This window comes from Vombatus ursinus, unplaced genomic scaffold (assembly GCF_900497805.2).
Source record: "Vombatus ursinus unplaced genomic scaffold, bare-nosed wombat genome assembly UNPS02014170.1, whole genome shotgun sequence".
NCBI lineage: Eukaryota > Metazoa > Chordata > Mammalia > Diprotodontia > Vombatidae > Vombatus > Vombatus ursinus.
In genome coordinates, this window is record NW_020953948.1 from 2,431,234 (window position 1) to 2,444,141 (window position 12,908).

Consider the following 12,908-nt stretch of genomic DNA (forward strand, 5'->3'; position numbering starts at 1 on the left):
TAAACACTATGAGAAAAATCATCTTTGGCTCCCTGTTCCTTAGCAATTAAAGCGTAAATTCGTAACCTATCATTCAAGGTCATTCACAAACGGGATCCCATCTATCTTTCTAGGCCCACTTTATATAAGATACTTTCTCGTAATTGAATTAGTAACCTATCTTCATTCTTCTCTTCTCTTCCACCATCTGTATAGTTTGGGCCATGCTCTCGCACTTTTCTGGCATAGACTCTTTGCATCCACCTCCACCTGTAAGAAGTAATGGTTCAACCCTAGTTTTACTTTCACTGGGAACCCTTTCCTGATCCACCTCACTGCCGAGTATCTATCATTTCTCATAACATTATTTGTTTTTTCCCTGGAGCTTTGCATGTATGTCATTCTGTCTTCTACAATAGTTACTGCTATACAAACCAATACCACACCATACCCCCAATTAATGGACTAAAAGCTTCTTGGGGGAAGAAACTGTTGCTTGTTTATCTTTGTATCTGTGGTCTTCAACAAAAGAAGGTTCCACTGAGGTACAGGTGACTGAGAAATATTTGTTCAATTGACTTGAATTAAACTCAATTCAAGCATATGGATAGTAGAAATCCTGTCTGATTGAAGAATTAGTCCTTCTGCCTCTTTCACTTATTTTAACCTTAGATTTGAAGTAACAAAGTGACCTCATAGGAAATGACCAAGAAAATTCAGAAAAATTCAGTGCCTTACCTCTGCCTGATATTTTCTCATGTTGTATTAAATTCCTTTTGGCTATGTAAATCCAGTCTGTCTAAACTAATCAAGACATGATTGTGCTATTATAGCAAGGAAAATATAAAGTGTGTGACATGGAGACAGTTGAAAAATGAGTTTCCCAAAGTATTAGATGTTATGACTTAGTTCAAGTTACAAATTTGCCTGAGTTCAAATAGAATTCAATGACAGACTCATCACCCCCTCCTTAACGTTAGGTACCAGCAGATATTTGTGTTATTCATAAGCATCAAGTGATTGTGATAGCAAAACTTAGTGATGCAAATGAAGCCAACAGATTGTTTTGCTGAAAGGGTTTCTGTCCTTCACAGAACAAAATTTCAATGTGAGGATTCAGCATGAGAAGATTTTGTCTCAGAATAGTCAGGAAAAAGGGAGAGGAATTTGAGGGCTGAAGCCAACTAAATACTTTCTAAGCTCAATAAACATTATTACTGAGCAGCAAACCCATCTCCAGCCTTTCCTTTCAAGAATCATTGGTCCTGATGTACTTGAACCCTGTCTTTCTGCAGTTGTTGGGAGAATATATACATTACAATATATAATATGTGTGTATATATACATACACACACATACATCCATACACACATATACATATATACATCTAGCTTCACTTTTCCCATTTTCTTGTCACCCATACTCTCCTAACATCCTTCCATCCCCAATATTCTCTTGAAAGTTTCTCTCCAAGGATAAATCCAATGATATCATCACTGTTAAATCCAAGGGCCTCTTCTAATTCCTCAACTTTGTTAAGCACTGTTCAGTATTTCAAATTGTTGATAATTACTGCCTTCTTGATACTTCCTTTGAAAATGAAGGGAAAAGGCTTACTCCTAGTTCTCCTAATTCTTATTTTCCAGATTCAAGCAAATATTTTCTCTTTTTGTGAGCCAGGAAAGGGTTAAGTGTGAGTCCTATTCCAAAGTGTTCTTCACCTTGACAATTTCACTGACATAGCCCCCAAACCTGCCTCTAGATAATCATGCCAAAGGCAGGCTGTTTACTGCTGGAGCTTTAAAGTGTCAGTAATTCTCTTTCCCTTTTCCCAAAAGTTTCCAAGCTCTCCAATATTCTGTTCGCATTGTCAGTGAAAACAGATCATGACTTTCTGTCCGTGTTCCTCTCATTCCTACATGCTTAAACTTTCTCACTCTTCCTTTTATATACATATCTTTCTAGTGGACTTTGGTTAAACTGCACATCTCTTATTTCTTTCCTACTCTGATCTGAGGTCTGAGGGGAGAAGATTCCCATCCCCTCTTTTTTCCTCCTCATCTGTTCTACACCCCAGAACCTGGCCACAGTTCAAGAATGTAGAGGAAGGGAAAGAATCTGTCCAATTGTCTCTCAAATAATCTTCACTTCTCTGAGTATATTTTCTTTTTTTCTCTTTCTCTCCATTCCACCTACCCAGGCTGCTGCCATCAGCCAGGGAAGGAGGGATAAAAGGAGAAAGAAACTCTCTCTTTGCTCTTTACCATTTTCCATTCCTGCTCTTCTTTGGGAGTCCATGTCTTGGGGTCTCCCTCCTCTCTCACAGTCACACATCTTATCACCTTCTTGTCTACATTCTTAATTACCTTCAGCCTGGCCGTCCAGCAAGCCGATGTTTCTGCATACTTCTCCTTTTTCTCTACCGTATCACCTAACTCCTCAGCAATGAGACCAGTTGCTTTTAACATGTCAATTTCTAACTACACTTCCTCCTGCAGTCTCCTAATCTCAGCTTCTGAGTCTAAGACATTTACAGTGGCTTCCCTCAATGCTGTGAGAAAGGGCCAACCTGGTCTATCCCCTACTCTCTTGGGCATTCCTTTGGTATCTACTCGACTACATTAATTGTAGGGTACAGAATTCTCTCTTGTACCTTATTAAAGGTAAAAAAAAAATCCCTGTGCACTGGGATATTCTTGGCTTCCCCAATCAGAGAAGCTATTTTGAAACTGGAGAAAGAAGCTGAGAAGTCCAGATTTATTACAAGAAATACCAGTTTAATCAATAGAATTACTTACACAAAAGGGGGCAGTCTGGAGTGACTCCCAGACAAACAGTCTCAATAGCTGATCTATCCCTACTTAGAGAACCCAGGAAAGCCCAGGGATAATTACAGAAATCAGACAAAAGGAGGAGGGGTTATAGAGTATGTCATTGTTGATTGGAGTATATTTAGGGTTTCTATTTAGTAATGAGCTCATTTGCAAGCTAGGGCATTAAGCAAACGTTGATGGGTATTTAGCCAAACAAGAGCTTATTTATTGGTCATATATGGGTTATGAACTGGTCATTATGTCCACATTATGGCTTTCATCAGTCACAGTAACTGTTATCACTCAGTGTCAGAATTATGATTTTTAACAGATCATCATGTCCAGGCTTCCACCTTTCACAGAATTGAAGTTAATGGCTTTCATTTAATGTTGCATTTTCTGACCTTCTCCCCAGTCTGGACCACAAAGATAGTCAAAGAGCCTATCAGAAGTGCTTTCCCCTAGAATCTCAGCTAGCTCAATTTACAAAACTTTCAAGGATTGTCTCTGAACCTAAGGAAGCCTCTTTCTATGTGTCTCCCGACTAAAATGTTTCTTGGTGCCATGGCTGTACTGCGTGGACCATAAGACACATGGGCTCCAGGGTGGCAGAGAATGACTTGACTCTCTCCATGGAGCAACTGGCAATTGTCTAGTCCACAGATCAGAAAAGGTGAAGCTTGAGCTTTGGCTGCATTCCCCAGATGTATGGGGATGCTGCTGTCAGACCTGCAGGAATCCGAGTGAACACTTGGTGTGAAAGCTCCCTTCACCACAAGAAGACAGGAGCCTTCCATTGACTAAGCCCTACACACTTGGTAAGTGTGTGAGACACTTGTAATATTAATGGATGAAGATTAATTGTTTCTGAGGATACCCTTAGGAAGTGCCTCCTGGCTAAAGGAAATTCCTTGGTACTCACCAGATAAGTAGGTGGGGGCGGGGCAGAAGGGAGGAGAGCACTGAGGTGTGAATCTTGGAGAAGTGGTGGATGGAACAAGAGGATTTTTCTCCCCAGTGGCACTCATTCTGGGGATGGGGGTTCACACCTTCGAAAGGTAATTTGGACAGGGCAGGAGATCCCTGGGGGAAGCATATAAAAGGCCAGCACCAGTTCATTTTCAGCATTTCTGCTCAGAGCAGAGATCAAAATTGGAGCTCTGTTCCTCTCTGAGAAGCCTCCAGGAAGGACAACACAGGTAAGTTTGCTCCTGGGAGATGCCTTTTTCTTTGACTTCCATGCAAATGGAGAGGTCGTCTGCTCTAGAGACTGAGATAGCTGCCTTAGGGGACTTGGAATCAATGGATTGACTGGGTTTCACTCAGTGCTCCTAGGTCCCTGACCAAAGTCAAATTCCTTGCCTGCCTCAACTTCAGTTCCATCCTCCGTCAAATAGGGCATTTCCTGTCTGCAATAGCCTCACTCTTCCACAGCTGTTTAGCATCAGCAACCTAGACCTTGGCAGTGAGTAGGCCAAGAGGTGAGAGGGATGATGACAGGAGACCAGGGCTATTCAAGGGGAGCAGCATCTCTAAGTGGATTCCCTGCTAATGAGGTGTGGAGTATGTGGTCTAGTTAGAAAGGATCTTCACACTGAATCCAAGGGGGAGCTCCAGAGCTGGCTTCCATGAGAAATTTTTAAGGATGGGGGAAGTGTGACTGGCCTGATTGTAGAAAGAAGGTTAGGAGGCAGTAGATTGGGAGAGGATAAAGATTAGAGACAGTGGGGGTGATGGAATGCACAATCTGCTGGGAAAGGAGGGAAGAATTAGGATCAAGGATGCCTGCAGAGGGCTTTGTCTTGGCAGGGAGAAGGGTTGGTCTTCAGGAAAGAGAGATGGGGAAGACATCTAATTGACTTGAGAGGAAGAAGAAGGGCAGAGGGACCTTGATCCAATGGCTTCAGTGTCATCCAGTTTCACAAGGAGGTGCTGGCCTTGAGCTGAGGAAACACAGTACAAGCTCAGAAAGGCTAGGGGGGAGGGATGCAAATGGTTAGGCTAGTTGCTATGGGGAGTGAGACGAGGAATCAAATACAGAGTTGTACAGGGACCGGTAAATGCTTACCAGAGAGAAAGCAATTCATATTAATAATACTGCTTTTCCTTTTCACGCTGATATTTTCCATGTCCTTTGGTTCACAGGTGCCATCATGTGGGTTTCCAGTCATCCAGAGGATGGTGGAAGCCAACTGAATTCTGATGACAAATTCCTTGGGCTTCCTTTGCCGACCTTGCCACCTCAGTTCATCGCCGGACATCTGGAAGACTTGGAAGATGCCCTCCTGTGTCCTGACCTGGCACCTGCCTACCAGACTGATGACAGTGAAGACCACAGCAGTGAGGACAGTGATGGTGGCCATTCTGATGACAGCAATGACAAGCATGACAGCAGGCATGATCACAGTGACAATCACAGCCAGGATGATCATGCCAATGATGTCTACAGCAACGGCTATGGTGAGTATTGAGGAGGGGCTGCTGGGAGAGGCTTGAGGAAGGCTCAAAATGTTGGGGAAATTTCTTGACTGGGAGAGTGAATCTTTTAGGAAGGGTCAAAACTCGATAAATTTTACAATTTTGGATATTAGTCAAAAGGGTTGATAGATTTTCACCCTGTGGTTTTGTTCCCTCATTGAGATCCCTTGAGTGTACCCTCCCCTCACCTGATCCATCCTCCATTTTTTCTCTTTCACAGTCAAACTGCAAGAACAAGGAATGTGCACAGCTTGCTGTCACCTTTGCAATGTGCAAACTAAGTTGGAACTCAGCCACAGAAAAGCTGCAGAGAGAAGAGGAAACGCTGTAGAAGTGAAAGGGAAGGAGCTAGAAGTGCACCCCGAGTGGGTAGCAAGATGTCAATGGAAAGATCGTGAAGCGTTACTTTCAGACTCCCTTTTCGATGAAGGGGTCACCATGTCAGTAGCAGGTCTCCCAGAGAGCAGTGGAGAGGAAGCAAGTCCTGATGAAGGAGGCCTCATGTCCCCCCAGTTTGTGCCAGGACAATTGGAAGATTTGGAAGATGCCCTTCTGTGTCCCAAGCTCCAACCTGACATGGATATGGATATGGATATGGATATGGAAGAAGAGGGATTCACTTGGCTGGATGGGTGGAGCTCAGGCTGCGTCCCAGCTGCAGTTCCTTGCCTGACTTTTGCCTTTATGCTGCTTCTTTGTAATGTCTGGAGGAAGCCCCAGGCAGCCAATGTGCACTCAGATTCTAGAGGCTGCCAGTGACCAGTAGAGACAACAGTGAGGTCACTTTGGACAATGCACATAGGGCTTTCCTCAGATTCACCCCCTCTTTCTCTCCACCTTTTCTTTTTCCCTAGTTGGGGGCTGAATGGAAGAGAAGTCCATCACACTAGGGGAGCCAGCATCATTGCACCTGGCTGCCTGGTCTCATCTTCAGGCAGTGTTTAAGGCCTTGAAAAAGTCAAGGAAATGCCAATTTCCTTCCTCCCAAACAGCAAAACCAATAAATACCCATGTGGCAAATTAAGACAGAAAAGTCCATCCCCCAAGGAAGAGATAAGAGAAGACACCCGATCCTTTTACTTTGCAGAGTGGAAAGGTTCTTGGTCATGCTATTTTGCAGATCTAGTTGATATGTCCATCAGGTTTACGGACTTTTCTCTTCCCCTTTCATGCTTTTGATCAAAATCATTTGTTACCTGAGCTGGCTGTCTGAGAGAGAAGTGGGGAGCGGTGGGGGAATAGTGGTTGAAATTCTGGTGATGGACAAAAGCAACACTTCAATAAAATTTATTTCTAAGAATATGACTATCTTTGTTTTTTTTTTCTTAATTTGGTGAGGCAATTGGGGTTAAGTGACTTGCCCAGGGTCACACAGCTAGTAAGTGTCAAGTGTTTGGTCTGAGGCTGGATTTGAAATGAGGTCTTCCTGACTCCAAGGCTGGAGCTTTATCCACTGCACCACCTAGCTGCCCCAGAACATTCCTATCTTTGTAAGGAGCATTGTTTCAGCATTTTGTCTGTATGTTTCCAACAATATTCTAAAGAGGTATGGGCATTGCAGTCTGGACTAGTTCTATTTACTAGAATATGAGAGTGAGATTGGCAACCAAGGCAAGACTGTCCAGAAGCAGAGGTTGAAATTTAGAAGGTATTATTGACCCAATTCAGATATGCCAGGGCTCCTGGCTGGCAGAGGGGAAGGCCCAAACTCCCCCGTGACTTCAGTTCAAGAACAAAGAGAATACAATTCAAGGTCTCAGATGCTTCAGAGTTAGTAATTCAGGATTGGTCTCTTAACTACTGTTTACCTCAATCTCCTCATTTCTAAAATGGGAGATCATCGCAGCACTTAACTCAGAAGAGGGCTTTGAGGATCTAATGAGATAATACTTAAGAGAGTTTAGCATAGAGACAGACACTGGCCCCTAGCCAGTAAGTGCTTAGTACTTCCTATCTAACTTTCTCCCTTCAGTCCTGCCCTCTTTCCTTTCTTTCTTCCTCTTACATTTTCTGCATCTTTCTTTGCCTCTTTCTTCCTTCCTCTTGATTTGCTCCCTTTCCTTCACACCTTCCTAAATTCTCTCTGCTCTGGAGATGACAGTGCATAATCATCCAGCTGAATTTCCTTTTCAGCCTTGTGGCAGTAGTCATTTCAGGGCATAGAGTGCTGCAATCCAAACCCATCCCGGGAGGGTTGAGGAGCTTAAAGAAAGACAAGCCTCCACGAAGGAAGAGGGCAAGGAATTCTGTCTGCCATACCCTGCCAGCCTTTCTCACTGGCACCGGTTGCTGCTCAGGTGTCATTGTCTTTTCTTTGTCCACCTGCACTCTTCCCTAAATCATTCATGACACCAACACCTGGAGCAAGCTGGCATGCCCGCCCACTGGGGACTGGCTGACCAGTTGTGCTCTGTAAGGCTGATGGAATGCTACTGTGCTTAGAGAAATGATGAGCTCATTGAGTTTTGAAAAACATGGATGGAGCTGCCCATGGTGCTGGAGAGCCAAAGGAGAGGAACCAAGAAAATGTGGTATAGGGTAGCAGTGCCATCGTTTTAAGAGCAACTTCTAGCAACTAAGTCATTTTCACCTAGGGTAAAGACCCGCTTTCTCTACAAAACGTGTATGAAGGAATGACTATCTGCATCCAGAAAAAGAGCTGATGCATGGAAGTATATAGAGAATGAGTTTACACCCATATATGTACATATCCATATACGTGAGGATGTATGTATTCGTATACATACATACGTAGGGATAGATATAAATATCTATGTATATGTGTATATTTGCATAAGGACACATTTGTGTCAAATGGCAGCCATCTGCTATCTGCCAAATTTCTCAAGAGACAGCCCACATCTGCCAGATTACCTTGAAACACTAAAAACTCAAATTTAAACAATTTAAAAATAGGACTTATTTTCAAAGCCTTCTTTGGCAGTTTTACCTACATGCAAAATCTGGCCCCATAGCTTGTTGGAGAGAACCTTTTGTTGGTGAGAGTGAAAATAAGAGAGCTGCAGCATTAAAAACAGACATATAGACATAGGACATATAAACTTACCCAGATAAAAATTAATCACTCGTAAAAGGGAGAGTCTGATTAAAGCCAGAGTCCTAACAAAAACTTTCCCTTGAGGAGAATATGTCTACATGGGCCCAAATTGTAAAGGAATTTTTTGTTAAGAATCTAGGGTGCAAGGCTCTGATCCCTTTTTGGTCACCATATTATGATGTTTAAAAAGTTGGAGAGACATGGTTTCTGGGTAATTAGTCATTATATTAATACTGTTAGAATTTTATTAAGAGCTCACTGGCACTCTGAAATGCCAAAGGCCCTCATAGTGGCAGGCAAATGGCATATATGCCCTAGGAAAAGTGGGTGTTCCAGAGGGCAGCAATCAACTGTGAATGGTTAACAATTAGTGACAGGATGAATATTACAATAAGAAGTGGACTCACTCCAATGAGCAGTTAAGACAGTGACATCATGTCACTCTTGAACAAAGAGACTATTTCCACAACCAGACCACCCCAAGCAATCTAGACAAAGGATCTACCTCCACCCAAACTTGCTTCAGTGGAACACAATGAGCTGGAATTCACCTAGGTAAGATGGTCTAGGTGGGGTAAATGTTTGGCAGAGGTCAGTAATGTTCATTAAAAGACTGGGCTTTGAACAAGGAAATAGGACAGGGAAAAAGCCTGAATCTTCCCCATAACTGACTACTAATAATTTTTTCTCTCACCTAGTTAGGGGCTCTGCTCCTGTATGAACACAAACAGCAAGTGCTCCTCTCTAGTGTTAAACTGAGACCCAGAATTAGATAATGGGCAAAGGTGCTGTCAAAGGTGACTAGTCCTGAGCCTAGTGCTAGCAATGAGTTCTCCTATAGACTCTTACTGACTAGTAAGGTCATACCAGGGCAGTTTCCTTGACAATTTCTTGAAAGATGATGGCTAGACTCTTTTTTTTGATCATGGCTTTCATGTAGTCCAATAATTTTTGAATTATCTCTCTAGGATCTATTTTCTAGGTCAGTTGTTTTTCCAATGAGATATTTCACATTGTCTTCTATTTTTTCATTCTTTTGGTTTTGTTTTACAATGTCTTGATTTCTCACAAAGTCATTAGCTTCCATTTACTCCATTCTAATTTTTAAGGACTTATTTTCTTCAGTGAGCTTTTGGACTTCCTTTTCCAGTTGGTCAATTCTGCTTTTGAGGGCATTCTTCTCCTCATTGCCTTTTTGGACCTCTATTGCCATTTGTGTTAGTCAATTTTTTAAGGTATTATTTTCTTCAGTTTTTTTTTTTTGGATCTCCTTTAGCAAGCTGTTGATTTTCTTGTGTCACTCTCATTTCTCTTCTAGTTTTTCCTCTACTTCTCTTACTTCCTTCCCAAAATCCTTTTTGAACACTTCCATGGCCTGGGGCCGATTCATATTTTTCTTGGAGGCTTTGGATGTAGGAGCTTTGATTTTGTTGTTTTCTTCTGGTTGCATGTTGTGATCTTCTTTGTCACCCAAATAAGATTTTATAGTTTGAGGGGGTTTTTTTTATGCTGTTTGCTCATGTTCCTAGCCAATTACTTGACTATTAAACTCTTTGTTAAGATAGGGTTCTACTTCCAGTGTGGAGAATGTACTGGCCCAAGCTTTGGGGGTTTTGTGCAGGTGTTTTCAGAGATACATCTAGGGACCTGTAAATTTTCAGGTCTCCCAAGGTGGTATGATCAAGGGTGAGGTCTTTACTCCTTCCTGGAGTTACAGGCCTTTCCTGGCCTGTGCTCTGGTGTATGAGCAACCACAAGCACTCTTTTCTGCCTTGGAACTGTGAGGAGGATTCCCTCTCCCCCACCACTACAAGGTCCACCACGCCAGTGCTCCTCCTCACCCAAGGACCACCACCCAGAACTGTGACTCAGAATCAAGCACGGGCAAAGCAAGAAAACCCTGCCTCAGTGAAAGCAAACATATCCCTGAAATCCCCCTCTGATAAGCTGCTTGATCCCCCCTCTGTCTATGTGCCGAGAGCTCTGGAAGCAGCCGCCACCCCAGTCCTGTGCCAGGACTGGGGCTGGACCCAATTCCTCTCTCACCGAGGTCCAACAGACCTTTCCTACTGACTTTCTAAGTTGTCTTTGTTGTTTGTGGTTTAAGAAATCTAGAAACCACCACAACTCCCCTAGATTCAGTCCCCTGAGGCCAGCTCCAGGTTCACTGAGGCCCTATTTTTGCCTGTGTGGTCCATGCTGAGCTGTGCTCCTCTCCCAGCCTGGTGCAATGGATCTTTCCTGCTGACCTTCCAGGTTGTTTTGGAGTGGAAATTTGCTTCACTCTGTCTTTTTGTGGTTTCTGTTGTTCTAGAATTTGTTTAGAGCCATTTTTACAGGCATTTGGAAGGGTTGGGGGACAGCTCAAGCAAGTCACTGCTTGTACTCTGCCATCTTGTCTCCACTCCCTGCTCATCATTTCTTATGAAACAATAGTATTCCATTACATTCATATACCACAACTTGCTCAGCCATTCCCCAATTGATGGGCATCCCCCCAATTTCCAATTCTTTGCCACCACAAAGAGAGCTGCTATAAATATTTTTGTACAAGTGGGTCCTTTGAACTTTTTTAAAGATATCTTTAGGATACAGACCTACTAGTGATATTGCTGGATGAAAGGATATGCACAGTTTTATAGCCCTTTGGACATAGTTTCAGATTGCTCTCCAGAATCACCGGATCAGTTCACCACTTCACCAACAATGCATTAGTGTTCCAATTTTCCCACATCTTCTCCAACATTTATCATTTTCTTTTTTTTTTGTTATATTAGCCAATCTCATATGTGTGAGGCACCACCTCACAGTTGTTTTAATTTGCATCTCTTTAATCAATAGTGATTTAAGACCCTGTTTTAATCTGAATATAGATAGCTTTAATCTCTTCATCTGATAATGGCCTGTTCATATTTTTTGATCATTTGTTAATTGGGGAATGACTTATATTCTTATTAATTTGATTCAGTTTTCTACATATTTTAGAAGTGAGACCTTTATCAGAAACACTGCCTGTAAATATTATTTCACAACTTTCTATTTCCCTTCTAATGTTGGTTGTATTGGCTTTGTGCAATTAAAAAAATGATATAATCAAAACTATCCATTTTGCATTTCATAATGTTCTTTATCTCTTGCTTTTTTCATAAATTCTTACCTTTTTTGTAGATCTGATAAGTAAATTATTCCTTGCTCTCTTAATTTGCTTAAATTATAACCCTTTATGTTTAAATCATACACCCATTTTGATTTTATCTTGGTATATAGTGTAAGATGTTGGTCTATGCCTAGTTTCTCCCAAAGTATTTTTGAGTTTTCTCAACAGTCTTCATCACTAATGAGTTCTTGGGTTTATCAAACAGTAAATTACAGTAGTCATTGATTACATTTTCTTGTGTATCTAACTTATTCTACTGATCCACCACTCTATTTCTTTGCCAATACCAAATAGTTTTGATGACCGCCACTTTATAATGTAGTTTACTGGTATGGTGAGGCCATTTTCCTTTGCATTTTTTTTTGTTAATTTCCTTGGCATTCTTGACCTTTTGTTCTTCCAAAGGAGTTTTGTTTCTATTTTTTTTTTAGCTCTAAAAAATAATTTTTGGTAGTTTGTTTGGTATGGCACTGAATAAGTAAACAAATTTAGGTAGCATTGTCATTTTTATTATATTAGCTCATCCTACCCATGAGCAATTGATATTTTTACAATTTTTTTAGACCTGACCTGATTTGTGTGAAAAAGTGTTTTGTAATTTTGTTCACATAGTTCCTGAGTTTGCCTTGGCATGTAGACAAAAGTGACCTTCCCTGTTGCCGTAGTAACTTTCTATAGTCAGTTTCTTTTTTGTTTGTTTGCTTGCTTATTTTCCAGCCTCTTTCATAACTTGAAATTTTATGTTATTAAAGGTGGGCTGTAGCCTTGAGGCAGAGGGAAGAATGTCTCAAGCTTCTTGCACTGGACATATGTAGCCTCATTGCTTGCCTGGTGCACCAAGTGCATGAAACCTTGCTGTTGACCTGCCCTGGGATATTGGGTATTGTCACTGACCTATATTGGGGCTTTGAGTGTGGCTACAGATTTGCCCAGATGCTACCTGCATTGTATTCTGTTCCCATTTCATCATAGTGAGATAGACTTTGCAGACGTTCTAAGTTATCTTGGGCTGCAAAATTGTTTCACACTGTTCTTTTTGCTGCTGCTGCTGCTCCAGAATGTGTCTTGTGCTGCTATTTTATAGTTGTTTGGAAGTGAGTTTAGGAGAGCTCAAGTGGGTTTCTGCCTTCCTTCACCATCATGGCTCTGTCCTTCCACAATGGCTTCTCTCAATGACCATAGACACATTTCATAATGTTCTTGCATTTTCATTTCCCCAACTTTTCCTCTAACATTTTTATTTGATTACTAACATCATTTTTTCCTTGCTCTTTGAGAAAAATCTCTTGGTTTAGCTTTTTTAGGAATTTTTGTGTTGCATTTTTATTTAAGGTTTTACTTGTAAGTGTTTTCAAGTCATTGTCTTTTTCTAAGTTTATGTCTTGAGTTTCCCTGTTATCAACTAAATTTTTATGTTCAGGTC